The 18,175-nt window shown below is 40.1% G+C and overlaps 1 long non-coding RNA gene across 1 annotated transcript; it reads right to left on the reverse strand.

Annotated features, from left to right (window-relative positions):
• Positions 1 to 255: 255 nt before the first annotated feature.
• Positions 256 to 16,444, reverse strand: LOC127380550 (uncharacterized). The gene is made up of 2 exons (XR_007888521.1): positions 16,397 to 16,444; positions 256 to 540 (listed from the first exon to the last, which is right to left on the reverse strand). It is a non-coding gene; the product is annotated as an uncharacterized LOC127380550 (long non-coding RNA).
• Positions 16,445 to 18,175: the final 1,731 nt, after the last annotated feature.

Consider the following 18,175-nt stretch of genomic DNA (forward strand, 5'->3'; position numbering starts at 1 on the left):
TGCTAAGGCAGTGACACCACTGATTATACATATTACCATTTAAATATACTTCCTACTGATACAGTCCTAGGTATGTCTGTGAGCGACTGGTTTAAAAATATATAAATAAATAATTTGTTTATTTCAGAGTTTTCTAGTGATTGATTTGGACCTGCTTTTTTCAGTCTGGCATTTTCCACACTAGAGGGAGGACAAAGGAGATGGCAGAGCAGACAGAATACTTCATGGCACGGGTCTTTCAGCCAGAGCCATCTATAGATCACAGAAAAAACACATTTTTTTTTTTTTTCCCTGAGATTGAGGAAGAGTACAACACTGGCAGGAGATGAAAAGAGAGCTGAAGACTTCAACTGTTGTGGGAAGTTCACATAGCAGCTGTTGACAGATTTCTCTATTTCAAGTCCAGTTACAAGCTGCTATTGATGTGGAGCATCACAGGTCTTGTAGTCCTCAGTCCCTGGTAACTAAGTTAATCAGCAGCATTTTAAGCTTTCTTCCTTCAGTTGACTTTAGTCTTCTGCTGGAATTGCTGGAGCTGTTCTGGAAAATGGAAGACAGCTGAAATTTGAGTATAGAAACATGAACTAGAGCAGAAAGGAAGAACAGCTAGAAATTAGTAAGAAATAGGGTTGTGGATCACTGAACAGGTTGCCTAGAGAGGTGGTGGAGACCCCATCCCTGGAGACACTCAAGATTTGATGGGGTTCTGGGCAATCTGTTCTGGTTGGAGATGTCCCTGCTTATTATAGGAGGCTTGGATGACCTTTAGAGGTCCCTTCCAACCCAAGACATTCTATGACTTTAAGTAGGGGTCTGTGCTGCCTCTCAAGAGCACATAAGCTGTCTGTAGGTAGCTACCCCATAAAACACTCCCAGTGAGCGCTGCCTCAGCCCATCACCTTTGGACAGATGTGCAGTTCTCTGTTCCCTGGAAATGGGCAGCAGAAGAAAAGTCACTAAGCAACTCTTACTTGCATTCCACCTCTTTTCTTTAGGCAAAAAAAAATTAAGAATAAAGTTATAGACACGGAGCCATTTTAAAAGAGTCAAGCAAACATACAGGGGTAAAAATAGCAAGACATCATCTTTGTAAATCACTGTTCTTGTATTTGTTTCAAAGGATAAGATGGAAAAAAAACAGGATTAGAAGATAACTATGCCTTTTAGGAAGTATTAGACTACTACTTCAGTTCAAGAAACAGTTTTACAGATTGGATCATTTTCAATCAAATGCTCATTTCTCTTTCAGCTGATCTCATCTCCTAAGCCCTGAAGTCTTCTCTTCTTTCATAGGCAAACTTGTTTCTGTGGGAGTTTTTGTTGCATAAGGACTGCACATGTTCACAAGATTCGAGTTACTTTTAATTTTTTATATTCCTCTTTGAGATTAATTATTTATGTTCACTTTCTGGAAACTTTCAAGTTTGGTTACTGCTAATGCATCTTTCCTTATTCAAATCTTTTTGCTAGTGCATTGTTATGCAGCTCAATTCAATGAATAGCAAAGCTACATTTTTCCATTTTAATTAGCCACCACATTTTTTAATAGCCTACAAAATAAAAATGACAACGTGATTTATTTTTGTGAGACAATGACCAAAATTTGGTACATATACTCTAAACCACTGTTTACCTTTAAAGCATAAATCAGCCTGTGGCACTTCATTATGTTATCTGCACAAGACTGCAACATGATGGATAACATGCAAAGAATTTTGAATTCCTGCAGTGTCATGTTTTGGTAAGAGAATAAAATTATGATTATATCACAGATTTCATGCCAACTAAAAGCATGCATTTATGTTTTCCCCACAGCAGGGTCTGTATTGGTAGAAAATATTCTTTTATTCTGTTCCTTTAATGGAAATCAGTATAGAATTCAGTACTCTAAAAAACCTGTTGCCAGGAGGGCTTTCTCAGAAATATAATGTTATTATGAGGATCTAGTTAGCCAGCAGGTTGAGTAGTTTAAGCACTGGGTCCTCAAAGGTCTGAGCTCATGTTTCTTTGTAAAAGGAATGAGCCATACATGAATCAATTTTCTTATGAACCTGAACATTTTGGATTATTTACAGATAGTGCCTCATCACTGGTTTTTTTTTGGGTTTTTTTAAATGCTATTGTTTCAAACTTGGCTGACTAATTTGAAATTGTGTGAGAGTAGTAAATTGTCTGAAAATACCTATTTATGCAAGTCAGTCTGTGATGATAACTGTTATCCTTCACTGCTGAAAGAGAGCCAGTCCTTGACAAAATTACACAGAACTATACAATAACTACAAGAGATCCTCACATAATCTCTATAAGCTTCTGAATGTTTCTTGGCTTTTTAGGTTATTTATATTTAGAGGTGCCTCACGGATCCATATGGGTGTTTTTTTTCTTTTACGTTTTAGATGCTACCAGACTTTAAGGGTTCTCCAGCAAAGGCTCCTATTTTTTGAGAGAAGTTTTTACTCCTTTAATGTCTGTTGAGGAAAAGTTCAGCGCAAAACAAGGATGAATTTATATACAAAAATAGTGATGTTAAAGAACAAAAAAAAAAGCAGATAAAAATAAAGTGGGCTAACATCATCAGGATAACTGGTTATATAAAAAACACAGTTCCATACAAGGCTGCCACCATATTACTTTTTTGGTGGTAGCAGATCAAATTTAGGGGATTCCTACTCATGCTATATCCACCTCCTTGTTAAAGCACCCAAATATGTGTTCCTACCTCTTACTGGAGGAACTGCCTGAGTTGCCCAATCCTAGTTTCATTTAAGATACTGTGCTGATTTTGGCTAGGACATTTACAACTTGTATGGTGCTCTATTCTGGATTTGTGATCAAAACAATGCTGATAACACAGGGATGATTTACTTATTCCTGAACTGTGTTTACACAGCATCGAGGCCTTTACAGCTTCTCACACTGCTGGGGGTGGGCAAGATGTTGGGAGGGGACACAGCTGGGACAGCTGACCCCAATTGACTAAAGAGACATCCCATCCCATTTGACATCATGCTCAGCAATAAAAGCTGTGGGGGACAGGGAGGAGGTGGGAGAGTGTCCGGAGTTACAGATTTTGTCTTCCCAAGTAACCATTACATGTGACGGAGCCCTGTCCTCCTGGAGGTGGCTGAGCACCTGCCTGATGATGGGAAGTAGAGGATGAATTCTTTGTTTTGCTTTGCTTACACATGCAGCTTCTGCTTTGCCTATTAAGCTGCCTTTACTTAAACTCATGAGTCATGTCACTTTTTCTCTGTGTGGGGCTTAGTTGCTGGCTGGAGTTAAACCACAACAGATGTCCTGACACACCTGGAGTATTCACTGGAGCACTCACTGGATATTGACAAGTGGAGGTCTTCAGCAAGCAGTTTTCCCAAAGTGCCTAACCTGAGGGCTGTAAATAGCAACACTTTGCAGGACTTGTGTGAACAAATTGATCCTACAGCCCTCAGGGATGTCAGAATAATTGTACTTTTACAGATGCATAACAGCAAAATATTGTATTACGCGTCCCAAGTGCTCAGTAGGTATATCCAGGGGGCAGGGAGGAGGGAGAGGAGAGGAACTCTGCAGTGATCACATTGCAGAAAACAATCCCATCGAGAGGTGGTGCTGTGTGTTCATTTTAGAGTTCAGTTTTATCTGATGCTCAGTGCTGGTTAGGAAAGAGGGCTGGGAAGCAAGTGCTACCCATCCTCAACAAGGTCGTTACAATCAAACCACTAACTTCTTTACAAGAGCATTCCAATACTTTTTGCCCCACTCCTCCCAGCAGAATCCATATCCACTCTCACAGAGAGATTTGTGCAGTATAAAATATCAGCTGATTTTCACCTGTGCTTCACATTAGTTGTGTTTATACAATTCCAGGTGACCACTGAACACTTATTTTCAGTTGAAGTGCTTTACAGTTTTACTGATGGGTGTTTTTACTGTCAGTGATGCAGAAAGTGAACCTGAAACTGAATTATCCCCAAACCCCATCTCTAGATAAATGAAGAACAAGAAGGTGACTGAGAATAGTCAGCCCATATGGATTCATTAGAAGGAAATCATGCCTGACCAACCTGATAGCTTTCTATGACAAAATGACTAGCATGGTGGAGAAGGTGAAAGAAGTGGATGTTGTTTGTCTTGCTTGACTTCAGCAATGCTTTGGATTTCTCTTCATTGACAAACCAACGAAATACTGACTAGATACTGGACAGTGAGGTGGAATGAAAAGTAGCTGAACTGCTGGGTTCAGTGTTGTCATCAGCAGTGTGAAGTCTAGCTGGAAGCAAGTCACCAGGCATGTGGTACCCCTGAAGGGCCAGCACAGTTTAACACCTCTCTTGATCTGGATGGTGGGACAGAAAGCACACTCAGAAAGTTTGCAGATGATACAAAACTGAAGGGGTGGCTGACACACCAGATTTGTGTACTGCTACTCAGAGAGACCTCAACAGGCTGCTGAAATGGAACCTCATGAAGAAAGGGAAATGGAAAATCCTGCACTTGAGGAGGAACAAACCCATGCACCAGTACAGGCTGAGGGCCAGCTGGCTGGGAAGTGGCTTGGTAAGAAACGCCCTGGAAATCCTGGTGAACACGAAGTTGACCATGACCCAGAAATCAACCATCATGGCAAATAAATCGTACAGCCAGCTGGGCTGCATTATGAAGAGGGTTGCTGAGGTTGGTTGAGGGATGTGATCCTCCTTCTCTTCTACTCAGCCCTTGTGAGACATATCTGAAGGCCTGGATCCAGTTCTTATCTCTCCAGACAGGACAGGCATTAAAATGAGTCCAGCAAAGGGCCACAACGATGATTATGGGACTGGAGCACATCATACTAGGGGAGGCTGAGAGAGAGCAGGGGCTGTTCATCCTGGAGCAGAAAAGGGTCAAGAGGATGTTATCAATGCGTGCAAATATCTGATGGATGAAGAAAAGGCAGAGTCAGACTTTTCCCAGTGCTGTCTAGAGAAAACACAAGAAGCAATGGACACAAATTTAAATTAAAGGAAGCTTTCTATTTAAACACATGAAAACTTTTTCACTGTGAGATTGGTCAAACTGTGTTTCTCTGGGAAACCTGTTTCACAAGTACCCAGAGAAATTGTGAACTCTCTATCCTTGGAAATATTCAAAACCTCAATGAACACAGTCCTGAGCAATGTGCTTTAGTTGACTCTGCTTTGAGAAAGAAGGTTGGATTAGATGATCTCAAGAGGTCCTTTCCAACCTCAATGATTCTGTGATTTTGAGACTATGAAGTTTTTTGTCTATCTTCCTGTACCAGTTAGGATCTATTCCAGTGACCCACTCTCTATAGAATCTCTTTTATTACAAAATACTGCAAAGCATGATGATTGATGTCAGCTACAAACCAACTGTTTCTGGTGTGTAACACAGAAGTTACTTCATCTTTTCTCAACAGCAAGACATTAATCTCTCAGAAAAAAAAAAATAATAATAAAAAATGTGAGTACTTCAGATAAACACACTCCCATTGGCTGCCAGACGCCCACCCAGCTGCTCTCTCACTCCCTTGTTCTCTTGAGGGGAACCAAATTCAGGTTGCAAAAGGAGTACAGCAAATCAGAAAACCAGAATTCCACTGAAGTGAGGAGTGGACCTCTAAGAACTACAGTCTTATGAGCAATATGAAACTAGAAATAATGTAAAGTTACACTGTGGTGATAAGCAGGCTGTGCACCAAGTGTTGTGACTTTAGACAACGCATGGTATTTTACTTGTGTGGCAAAGCCCTGACTACTGGATTTTAGAAATAAGGCTTCATGTAAGAAGTCAAGTCTCTGATTGCCATGGATAACAGCTTCAAATAAGACACAATCATTGAATCATCAAATGGTTTGGGGTGAAAGGGACCTTTTGAAGGTCATCTAGTGTAAGCTTAAGTGTCAAACACCTGAAGAAAATGAGAACAAGAAATTTCTTGGGTTTATTGCTTAAATCTTACAATAGTTAAGCCAGCATCATGGTATGGAAGAAGCATAGAGAGAAGTGGAGCAGATTAATACACTTAGTGCTTGGGTTGCTGATACTATGTGCTCTGTAACAGACCAAGATAGCAGGTGGGAGGATGGCCAGTTTGCATTATTATCAGAACATCTTGCTCCAGTACAAATGCTTTCCATCAGTGGAAAGGAATGTTCTTTACAGAGAATGTAACTATTATTGATCTCAAATAAAATATGGGGTACAGGAGAACAGATGAAGTACCTTGCCCCTAAGCACACAGTGGGGCAAATGTAGAGTCTGAGTCACTGCTTATGGAAAATGCATTTATTTATGACAAGAGTAGTTTACACAGACTGTATTTTTCAGCCAGGGAAAAAGTTTAACCAGAAAGGTACATTTGCAACAAAATGTTCTGATATAAACTGTACTTCTTGCAGATAAATTTACTACTCAGAAATGGAGAATGTATAAAAATATTTCATCAATTTCACTGTGTAAGATAAATTGTAAAGTAATGTGGGAGGTAGGCATCAGTTTCTCATCATATCCCTAGAGATCCTGAAGTTAATAGCTATATTTATAACTGAATTATATTCTGAATCTTAGCAATGGCAAGGGATGTTGTGTGTGAACTGAACTGTATTGTTCTTCTAGTGAGACACTGTCTTGCTAAAGGAAGAACAGAACTGGGTCAGCTCTACCAAAGGCAGAATCCATGTCAGGAAGAGAGCTTTTGTTATCCCTTTGTCATTTTTGAAATTTCAGTTTTCTTCCTTGTGGGAAAAACATTATGGATTTATTTCGTGAAGGGCATATATTCAAGACCAGCAAGTCTTTCTTTTTGCCTCCCAGTTTTTAATGTACCTCACAGCTTGTGAGCACAGTCACCTCTGTCCCTTACTCCCATCAAATGGCAGTCCCTGAAGGGTGAAAGAAGCACCATGGGAAGTGGCCTTGCAGACTCTCTGGTTCCTGAAACCTGCTGATGGGCATAAAGAGAGGCTTTTGCAGGATCAGTAGTAGTGGGTGATAAAAGAATCATACCCGTGTTCCCTTCATCCTTCATGTTCCTCTCACCTCAGCTTCCTCTTACTTTGGCTCTCTCCAGATACAGAAGTTACCAGAATAAGGGACTGTTCTGCAATGCTATGACAGTCCATGTAATAGTGAACTGTGAGTTTGTGTATTACAAATGAGGAATTGTGTACCACTTATCATCTATATTCAAATGTCCCATTGACTCCAGCAGATGTAATAGGGATACAACAGTTTAATTGATATACATCCAGTTCTATAATTGAGCATTTGTTAGCACATCCCTCACTACGCTGAATCAGCTTGAACCTTAACGGGACTTCTTACATTAGGAAAACTATGTAATGGGTGGTCTTTTTGAGCTATTCTTTATTTTTAATTCAAAGTCACAATGTAGCAGCCTGGGTGACATCAGTAAGTGACCTCAATTATTTCCTCACTAGACTGACACCACACAGGAAATCAACCGTCACATCAAATAAACAGTGTGACTGTTCAGCTGAGCTTTTCATTTCTCATGGCAGTCTCTGCATCTCTTGGGTGTCCTTCCTCAGCAAGGCATGGGATGGGAATGCAGGTTACCCTTCCAGACTGCCAGCACAGCTGGGGAGATAGCTGGGAGATGATGCTGGGGCTAAGAACATTGAGAGAGCAGCACGGAGAAATTATTCATAGTCTTGGAGTTCTCTACCAGCTTTCTTGTCTCCTTGTCCCTGCGATAACTTCACCCAGCTACAGTTTAGTTACTGATATCATGACAATCTATTCTCAGAATTAGAGAAAGCACCTTTTCAAGCTATTCTGATCAGAAATTTTATCTCTTAAGCATCTCAAAGACAAGGAGAGGTGTAAGCAAGTGTTCTTCAAGCTCAGGTCAGATATGCAATCACACCAATCCACTCCTAAAGAATACCACGGGAGAATACAAGCAAGCTCATATGAAGAAAAAACCAGACATTTCCACCTACTTTGGAGAGCTGTTTTGAAACTCCCTAACACAAGCCTGAGATGCTGAAGATGAGAGGCTGATGGAGTGCTTCTGTTTATCTTCTTTGAGAAGACAGAAAATTAAGGAAGAAGTCAAGATAAGTGTCAAACAACAGCTGTTTGTTTTTTTCTTAGTTTCAGCTTGCTTCAAATACAGGTTTCTGCCTCTCATTGTTCTGACTTGTAAACGAAGTTCCTTCTTGTCACCATACAGAGTTAATGGAAAAAAAACCCCACAACTTTCCTCCATTTATTTTTATCTCTCATTTTACTTTAAGAAGGTTTGCCCTATGCAAGAGAGCAAAAAGATAATCTGTTGCAAGCCATCGAATTTCTTTCTGGAATTAGATTGATGAGGTAGGAAGGAGTAGTCTCTTGTTTGGGTACAGAACCACAGCTGGGAGGGAAGAGAGGTTTATAAAAACCAGTTCCCAGAAAAGGTCAAGTAAGGAGACAAAGACTTCCCTTCAAGATGGCTTTGATTATGTGACAATAATGTTTTCTACCTATTCTTTGAAGAGTATACAAGAATACAGGGAATATTGAAGTAGTTTCTGAGCCAAAATTAAGTAGATGCACCATGAAAGTGACCAAGTAATGACATCAGAACTTTCTAATCAATGACAAACATCCATCTGAAGGTACATATATATAATTCCAGAGCACTGGAACAGGCTGCCCAGAGAGGTTGTGGAGTCTCCTTCGCTGGAGACATTCAAAACCCGCCTGGACAAGTTCCTGTGTGATGTGCTCTGGGTGACCCTGCTCTGCAAGGGGGGTTGGACTAGATGATCTTTTGAGGTCCTTCCAACCCCTAGGATTCTGTGATTTTGTGATAATTAAATAAAATTTAATAGAACCAAAGCAAATTTTAATACTAGGCCTAAGTGAAAAACCTTTTGTATTAGCAATTTTCTCTTCTTACAGTAAAATACAGATAACAAGGTCAACTAATCATAACAAGAAAAGCCAGATGAGTGCAAGACAGAACCTCCATTCTGCCAAGACTGTGAAATCAGCTTTTTAATTTTCAAAACCCACCAGGAGTCAGCACCGTCATCCACGATTAGTCATATCAGTGTAACGAACAATGGAATTATTTTCTAACTGCAAAGTGAATGTCACCACAGTTTCTGGAGAAGCTCTCCTGAGACATAGAAAAGGAGAGAAAGAATGAAGGAGGGATAAAAGTGAATCTGACAGATCTGTCTGCAGAACTGAAGTTCTGTAGTTTTGATTCATATTTGTAAAAGGAAAACAAATGAAAAATCAGATGCATCTCACTTTGGCTTTATTGCCCACAATCACCAAGGGAGTGATTATGTGGTAAATTAGAATCCCTTTCCTGAATCTTCATGCTACAGAAGCATTTTAAACAGGTCTTTTCATAACATTAAGATAGATTTTAATAAGGTCCTAAAGAAGGACCTTTAGCTTCAGACATCCTGCATTTTTCTTCACAGATTTTCCCACATTGTCTATGTGGTATTAAAGTCTATTTTGTCTTGGAACCACACAATTTAATGATGCACACAAAACACTACACACCTGTAGTAAACATTCAGCGCACAGATCTCCCATTTAAGACACCATTTTCTATCCAATTATCTGAACAATAAAACCCTTTTAGTGGAAGTAAATAGATGACTGCTGTTAGAGTAACCTAGTTATCCTTCCATAAATTAAAAGTAGAAAACCTACATGATACTGCAATCGTTACATCAGGATATACCACTTCAAGGAGTCCTATGAGATAAAAGGAGAGATTTTCACTTACTTGGTTCCTTCCTTCTGAAGATTCAAAATGTTACATATAGATTAAAAACTATACATAAAAAAAAATAATACAAAATTCTACATTAATAATCCATTCATGTGACAAGCAAGGAATGGTGCTCCCAATTGCTTCACCTGTTTGCTTTCCTCTCCATATACCAGGAAGTTGCAAACAATCCTCTGTAAAGGAAGTGATGAGTTGTTCCTCTTTTTCTGTTCTCCATTCAGAAACACCATAGTAACTTCTAAACAAGGCAGCAAAGGATTCAGGTATTTTAGGAGCATGATGCAACTACCTTTTACTCACTGACGCATTTACAATTTAATTAACTATGCCATGTGCAAGGCACCCTAGAAATTGTAGGAAGGCAAGTGGTTGGGACAAGATTCTTGCAGTGCCCATATTTGTAAAATTTGTCCAGATACTTTGGATAAAATCATAGAATCATAGCATCATCAAGGCTGGAAAAGACCTTTAAGATCATCAAGTCCCACCATCCACCCTACAACCCCTAACCACTAAACAGTCTCCTTAAAGATCACGTCTACTTGTTATTTAAACACTTCCAGGGATGTTGCCTGTTTCAGTACTTCACCACTCTTTCTGGGAAGAAATTTTTCCTATTATCAATCTGAACCTCCCCTGGCACAACTTGACCCCATTTCCTCTTGTCGCTGGTCACTAGAGAGAAGAGACCAACACTCACCTCATGACAACCTCCTCTCAGGTAGTTGTAGAGAGCAATGAGGTCTCCCCTCAGCCTCCTCGTCTTCAGGCTGAACAGGAGGGTCCCTCAACCTCTCTTCATAAGACCTGTTCTCCAGACCCCTAATCAGCTTAGCTGCCCTTCTCTGCACCCTCTCCAGCACCTCCATGTCCTTCCTCTCCTGTGGTGCCCAAAACTGCACCCTGTGCTCAAGGTGCACCAAGGCCAAGTAGAGAGGCAGGATCATGTCCCTGGTCCTGCTGATCATACTATTTCTGATGCAGACCAGGATGAAAAGGCATTAAATATGGTACTCATGGTTTATGCATGAATACTACTGATAACATGTAGCACTTTTGTATCTTTTTTGTGATTCATGAATGAAAGGCCATGAAGAAAATTAATTATTTCTTCTTGGAAAACTCAAAAAGGAAGAGAAATTAGCAAAACCAGGGCCTGTGCTTAGTCCTAGTCACATTTGTGCTGCAGCAACTTGTGAATGAAATAGTTGTCATGCTAAATTCAAAAGAGTATCTTTCAGCAGCATCATGATTTCTTCCTATTTACAGTCTCAGATTAACACTATGATATAAAGGATTTTTAAAAATTATTGCTATTACCGTGGAGGAGTTGGAAATCGGGCACAGCAATTACTTTCATCAATTACTTTATTATTTTAACTTAACTAGAAGTTTTTGTTTATTTGTTTTATTTTCTTCGATATGATGAGGAATCGACTTTAGAAGACGAAAAAGACATGCAAGCTCTCAGCCATCTGGAACTCTGAAGTGGAAACTAGTTCAAGTATTGCAAAATAAAACTTTTATTTCTCAGAAAAAAACAACTCGTTATTCCTGAAATGAAAGTCAGTTCTTCTGCAGGCCATTCCAAAAAATAAAGCAAATATCTCTTTCATGCTTTCTTTAGAAGGACATTCATAAAGCCAGCAGAAAATAGAAGCAATTGGAATACATAAGCAATTTAGAGATGGTTGTTTAATCTCAGTAATTACCTATTCAGTATAGACATGATTGGTTAGAAAGGGCTATAGATATTTTTCTATTTAAAACTTTAAAGAGTTTCCTCAGAAATGCTAAACACAGTACAAACGTCATATTGGTTCTTCCATCAAAATCGTAACAAGATAAAGGACAGAATATGGTAAAGCAACAGATAAAAGTTTCTAAGTGGCAGTCACAGTAGAAGAACAGCTCTGAGCTAAATTTTGTCCATGGACATCTACACGGTCTTGCTTACTTCAGTGAACTTCCATAAGGCAAGGTCGGTCAACCCCAGGGGTCGGTACTGGGACCAGTACTGTTCAATATTTTCATCAATGACCTGGATGAGGGAACAGAGTGTGCCCTCAGCAAGTTTGCTGATGACACTAAACTGGGAGGAGTGGCTGACACACCAGAAGGCTGTGCTGCCATTCAATGAGACCTGGACAGGCTGGAGAGTTGGGCAGGGAGAAACTTGATGAAATTCAACAAGGGCAAGTGTAGAGTCTTGCATGTGGGGAAGAACAACGCCATGTACCAGCAGAGGTTGGGGGCTGACCTGCTGGAGAGCAGGGTAGGAGAAAGGGACCTGGGGGTCCTGGTGGACAGGAGGATGACCATGAGCCAGCAATGTGCCTTTGTGGCCAAGAAGGCCAATGGCATCCTGGGGTGCATTAGAAAGGGTGTGGTTAGTAGGTCAAGAGAGGTTCTCCTCCCCTTCTATTCTGCTTTGGTGAGGCCACATCTGGAATCTTGTGTCCAGTTCTGGGCCCCTCAGTTCCAGAAGGACAGAGAACTGCTTGAAAGAGTCCAGTGCAGAGCCACAAAGATGATGAAGGGGGTGGAACATCTCCCTGATGAGGAAAGGCTGAGGGAGCTGGGTCTCTTTAGCTTGGAGAAGAGGGCGACCTCATCAATGTTTACAAATATGTTAAGGGCGAGTGTCAGGAGGACAGAGCCAGGCTTTTTTTCAGTGATGTCTAGTGATAGGACAAGGGACAATGGGTGCACACTGGAACAGAGGAGGTTCCACATAAACATCAGAAAAAACTTCTTTACTGTGAGAGTGACAGAGCACTGGAACAGGCTGCCCAGAGAGGTTGTGGAGTCTCCTTTGCTGGAGACATTCTAAAACCTGCCTGGACACGTTCTGTGTGATGTGCTCTAGGTGACCCTGCTCTGGCAGGGGGGTTGGACTAGATGATCTTTTGAGTTCCCTTCCAACCCCTAAGATCCTGTGATTCTGTGACAGCAGACATCAACACTGGCAGGAATTTCATGAATGGCATTTCTTGAATTGGTTTTAGAAGTCAGCAGTGTTGAAAAGCTGCATTTTTACATGGCATTCCCTTTACACTTTCTGTGTTTGAGGTCTTTTTAGTCAGATTACATGCTACTTAAATACATCCTCACTTCTCCTCTTTATCATTGGGTACCCCAGTTAGACTTGAAAAGTCAGATGAACTTGAGAAACCCACCTGCTCCCAGACAGCAGAGATAACGTTCGGGGGATTAAGAAGTATGTGTCAGGACACTTGGCTGTGCAAGTTCTAGATCACTTCAGGCAAAATTAATACATTCCAATGCCTAAAGAAAAAGCATATTAATGATAGACAACACCAGGCAACCTTACTGACAGCAGTAACTACACTTTGGAAATGCTGGCCTTACTGTCTGCCACCATTTTAATCAGTTCTGGCCCTAAGGAATTTTGTCTTCAGTGTGACACCTCATGTGAGTCCTTAATGAAGGCCCTGTGGCTTAAAGAACTAGGCCGTAGGCACCCAGGACTGGCTGGCACACTTGAGAGCAAATCTGAAACTAGTTTCAGATTTTGACAGTCACAGATGGAATGTCAGAGCGTGACCTCTTCCTAAGCTGCTGAATCCAACACAAAGTAGAGAAAGCAACACTTTGATCAGTTTTGTACTTATGAACTTGGAGATTGGTGTAACTAGATGTGTGAAAAAGGGAAAGGGAAAAGGAAAAGGAAAAGGAAAAGGAAAAGGAAAAGGAAAAGGAAAAGGAAAAGGAAAAGAGAAGGGGAATGGAAAAGGAAAGAGAAAGGGAAGGGGTAAGGACCAGGGAAAGGGGTAGGAAGGGAAAATTACCGTAAAGTTGGGAAATACTCTTTAATGTTTGTCTGTGGTGACGGTGGCTTTTATCAATTTTTTCAGCTCTGCAGGCAAAATTCAGCTTGGCAGTGGCAATATGGGCAGAAAATGAGTAGGAGGAAAGCTGGCAGGAGATGCCTGAAGAAAAGCATGTGAAATAGGTGCAGGGGCTGGGAAGAACCCATGGATTAGGGGCTGGCTCTGAGGCAAGCAGATGAATTTGGGGCGACTTTTGATGAGAGACACTGAGTGATGCCAGTATGGCTCTGAAAGCTTCAGAGACAGAGAAGGGCACAGGGTCTTTGCCTCCACCTACCCCTCACCTATCCCACCATCTCCCATTGGTTGTCTCTCTCCTCATGCATTAGTTCTCCTAGACTATAGGACTCCCCACTTCTCCTTCAACCCACAAACCCCACCTTGCTCTTAGCAACTACTTACATTTTTCACTCTTTTTTTTCCACAAAAGGAGCAACAACATCCACTTGTCTCCACTCATGTTGCTGCAGAAGGATTACAAACGGAAAAGATGGACTTTAGACCCTGGAGTGGGAAACCACTGGAGGTACTGGAAGTGAGTGGGTAGATATCGGCAGCAACTGCTTCTGCAAGAGGCTATTTCGTATAGCAGTAGCAACTGCCCTTCTAGACAAATACTCCAGAAAATTGCAAACTCTGTATCCCAGACCTTAATCTCTCTGTGCCTCAGTTCAAATGAGGTAAAAGTGTCTTATCTACTAATCTAAAAAAGGTGCTGTGTAAAGCAAATGAACATGTTACTTTTTGTGAAGAACTCAAGTAAGTATCGATGAGCACTAAGGCAAAGTCCACAAGGAAATTAAGTTTCAAAAGCAAAATCTGAAGAGGTAAGAAATGCTCCACTGGGACACACATTGAACCGTGATGAGCAAACAAATTAGAGAATAGTTCCTCATTTGGTAAACACTAATTAGTATGTACCTAAAATGTGGCAGAAGTCCAAGTATAACCAAATGCTTAGGATCAGGTACCCCCAGTGCAAAACTCTCTGCTGGAATCTGAGGGAGCAAATAAAGCAGGCTCATGCCACCTCCTGGCATTTCTTAAATAGAGCTCAGTTATTTATTTATGTATTTCCCACATTGTACCTATGCAGAGAAATGCAAATTTGACATATGTGCCAAATAATTGTGACTGAAAAAAATAAAGCTAAAAAAACCCAAAACATTTATATTATTATTTTGAAAATGAAATCTACTGGAGGTTTTGCTCTCTAGAACTTTCTTTCAAAATTGACATAAAAAGACAGACATGGTTATGACAGTATAAACCTGCTGAACAAAATGTTCTGGATTTACCTGCAGTCAGGAGAGGGGAATCTATTTTATAAAATAAATTAAATTATGTGAACTGATTCAAGTAATGTGTTAGCTACCTCTAATTCCAGTGTACGTCCAGTTAACTAGTACTTCTTACAATGATTAGTTAACAGCAGAGGGGCAGTGGGATTGCTGTGCCTTAGAGGTTGTTCCTAGCACTGGGATGAAAAAGAGGAAAAGGCCTCAAGCTGTACCAAGGGGAGATTTAGACTAGACATTAGGAAGAACTTTTTCACTGAAAGGGTTGTCAGACGTTGGAACAGGCTGCCCAGGGAGGTGGTTGAGTCACCATCCCTGGATGTGTTTTAAAGTCATCTAGATGTGGTGCCTTGGGACATGGCTTAGTGCTGGACTTGGCAGAGTAGGGTTAATGGTTGGACTCCATGATCTTAAAAGATCTTTTCCAACCTAAGTGATTCTGTGATTCTGTGATTCTGTGAAAGGAGATGATGTAGGAGATGAATGCACCCTGTGTATTTCAATCAAGAGTGAGTGATTCCCAGGCTCCTGTCTCCTAATGCCACTCCATGTTTCCTAATGCCATAGACTCCTCCTCATAGTCTCGCTCTTCTCTTTGTATCTACAATTCAGGCTTTTATCTCAGACCAGATCTTCTTGCCAAACTGATGCTACTTCCTGGAACAGGATAAAGAAAACTAAGAAATGTTTTGGGGTAGAAAGGGATGACTCTCTTAATTAGTTTTGATACTTGGATCCTAAAATACTTAATATTTTACCTCCCTTCCATTTCCTATTACAACGTAACAGCTTTTCATGTTGTAATTTTATGCTTCTTTTCCCTACTCATATTCCTGCCTAATTTTTTTGTTTATTTTCCATATTTGCTTGGAAGTATTTTTAACATCCAAAACCACTAGGCCAATTGGCATGAAGTCAGCACAACTCAATTCATTTCAGATTAATCCTGCCAGTTCACACAAGCTGAGAATCTGGCCCACTGTGATAGGAAATGAAGTCTCTTTTATTCTCAGCAGAGGCTCTCACTCATAGGCCTTTTATAAACTTATTTGATTATTTTAATGGATGTGACATGTCTTTCTCCAAAAGTTATTAACAGGAAAAACAAATAATTTTTTTCTATGCTTAGCAGAACTAAGTGAAACCTGATTTACCATGGGTTTGTTTTGCATGTACCTGTGCCTCCACTGCAATAATCCCAGCTCCTCTCTTATTTTCACCATGACCTCATTCATCCTCTAATACTTTCAGTAGCCACACAGACACACATTCCCTCACTACCATCTGGGAAGAAGGCTTGGTGGTGTATCTGTGCTGATTGTTGTTGGTTGTATCTGCAGCTCATATGCACAGCCTGCCTGGGCAGCACGAAAAACTGTTGCATTCCTGTGATGCTTTTTTCTCTCAGTGAGGTAACTAATCAATTTTTGCCCAACCTTTCATGGATTTTCATAAAACCTTCAGAACTGTTTTACCTGTGAGACTTCTGCTGGTGTCTATCTGTGGCTGAAACTGGCCTGTTGGTTTCCAAGTTGTTAGGGACAGACCAGTGTGATCACAAAAGCCTTAGAAACCAAGAAAAAATAAACAAAAATAAATTGCATGGAACAGAATGTGCATTATTTGTTATCAGCACTTTAAATTACAGGGAATAAATATCTTTCGCAGCAAAACTGGAGCACAGTCCTTCCTTTCTAAAGGGTTTTAATCAGTTCTCAAAAAGAAAAATATCTAGCTGAGACTGAAAATGGAAGAGAATAATTATATTCTATTTTTGGATGTTATGGTAATAAAAAAATTAACATTACTCTCCTATTATATAGCAGAGGGAAGAGAACACTTCAAGTGAAGATATACAGAATATACTGAGGTACATCAGCAGCTCAGTGGAATGGATTTGGAACTTGAGTAATACATAATGTCCCTGATTTGGAGTATGAAAAACTGGTGTGATAACTGGGACCCATGCACAAAGCCAGTTCTCTTTACAGACACTGCTTCAGGAAATCTGAGTTTCACACACAGCATTTGAGACATCACTTCACCACAACTCTGCACTGGTGGAAGTTCTATGCTTCACTTCCCTTCTGCCCAAGCTAGACAAATAAGGATAAATTTTAATAACACAACCCATTTCAAGATGGTATTATAAACCCATTTACTTTATAGAAACACTAACAACCCTAAAAATAACATAAAAATTGCTACAATCTGCCAGAAAAATTATAACTGCAGACACTCCTGATGCCAGAGGAAAAGATGAAAAGTATGTAGTAGAATAAGAATGTTGCCTTCTCTGTTTGCATAAACTTCTTGTAACGTCTCTTTGACTTTAGGACAATTAATGACATGAATAAAGCATCTGTGAAGCATCAACTATTATTTGTTATCAAATACATACATGTGTATATACACAGCATATGAAAACTTTTCTTGCATGCTTGAGAATCTGTAATACTGACATCTTTTATTTTGAGATGAAATTTATTATCCAAGTATATGTTCATAGTTTTGAAAAGTATTTTCAGATTTTGGATGCAATTTTAAGATTCTTGCTTTGAGACATCTGCAGGATGCTAACTTTTCTGACAGTGGCTGCTCAGCACTTTCTGAGAATTTCTAAAAAAATTTAATCATTCCAAATAATTTTTGCTGGCTCCCTGACAGCTATCTTCCTAGTGAGCATAGCTGTCACTGAGAATTCTTGATTGAGAAGACATTGGGGAAAAAAAAAGATATCTACCAGGAACTACTGGATGGCTTGTGGGGCTGAACTGGCATGAGCTCTCTGCTCTGCTTTCAGGGCTGGTTAATATTGTCTGTTCACATCCCTTTGCCTCCTGCCAAAATGAACAATGACAAAGTAAATGACTTAACACAGGCCCTGAGGATCTGATCTCTGCAGTGTAACTACGCTTGGTAGAAGCATCTTCTACCATCAACTATGCTTGGATGTTCATAAAATATTGTAATTACCACTCATTTATAGAATGAACCATATACATATGAAGCTGGGAAAACATGCCACCAAATCAGTATTATGAAAATGATTCTTTAATTGGCAACTGATTATAAAGATATTTCAATAAAATGCCTCTGAATGGTTTTCTTTACTGGTTGCTGAGCAAGCCATGTAACTTGCCATGGAGCTTTCCTATGAAAAGCACTGTCTTCTCACTATTGAAAGCCAAAACTAATTGCTATAATGTATTTTTACAACATAGTGCAGAGCAGCTGCAGATCAAACGAGTTCA

This window comes from Apus apus, chromosome 2 (assembly GCF_020740795.1).
Source record: "Apus apus isolate bApuApu2 chromosome 2, bApuApu2.pri.cur, whole genome shotgun sequence".
Classification (NCBI taxonomy): Eukaryota; Metazoa; Chordata; class Aves; order Apodiformes; family Apodidae; genus Apus; species Apus apus.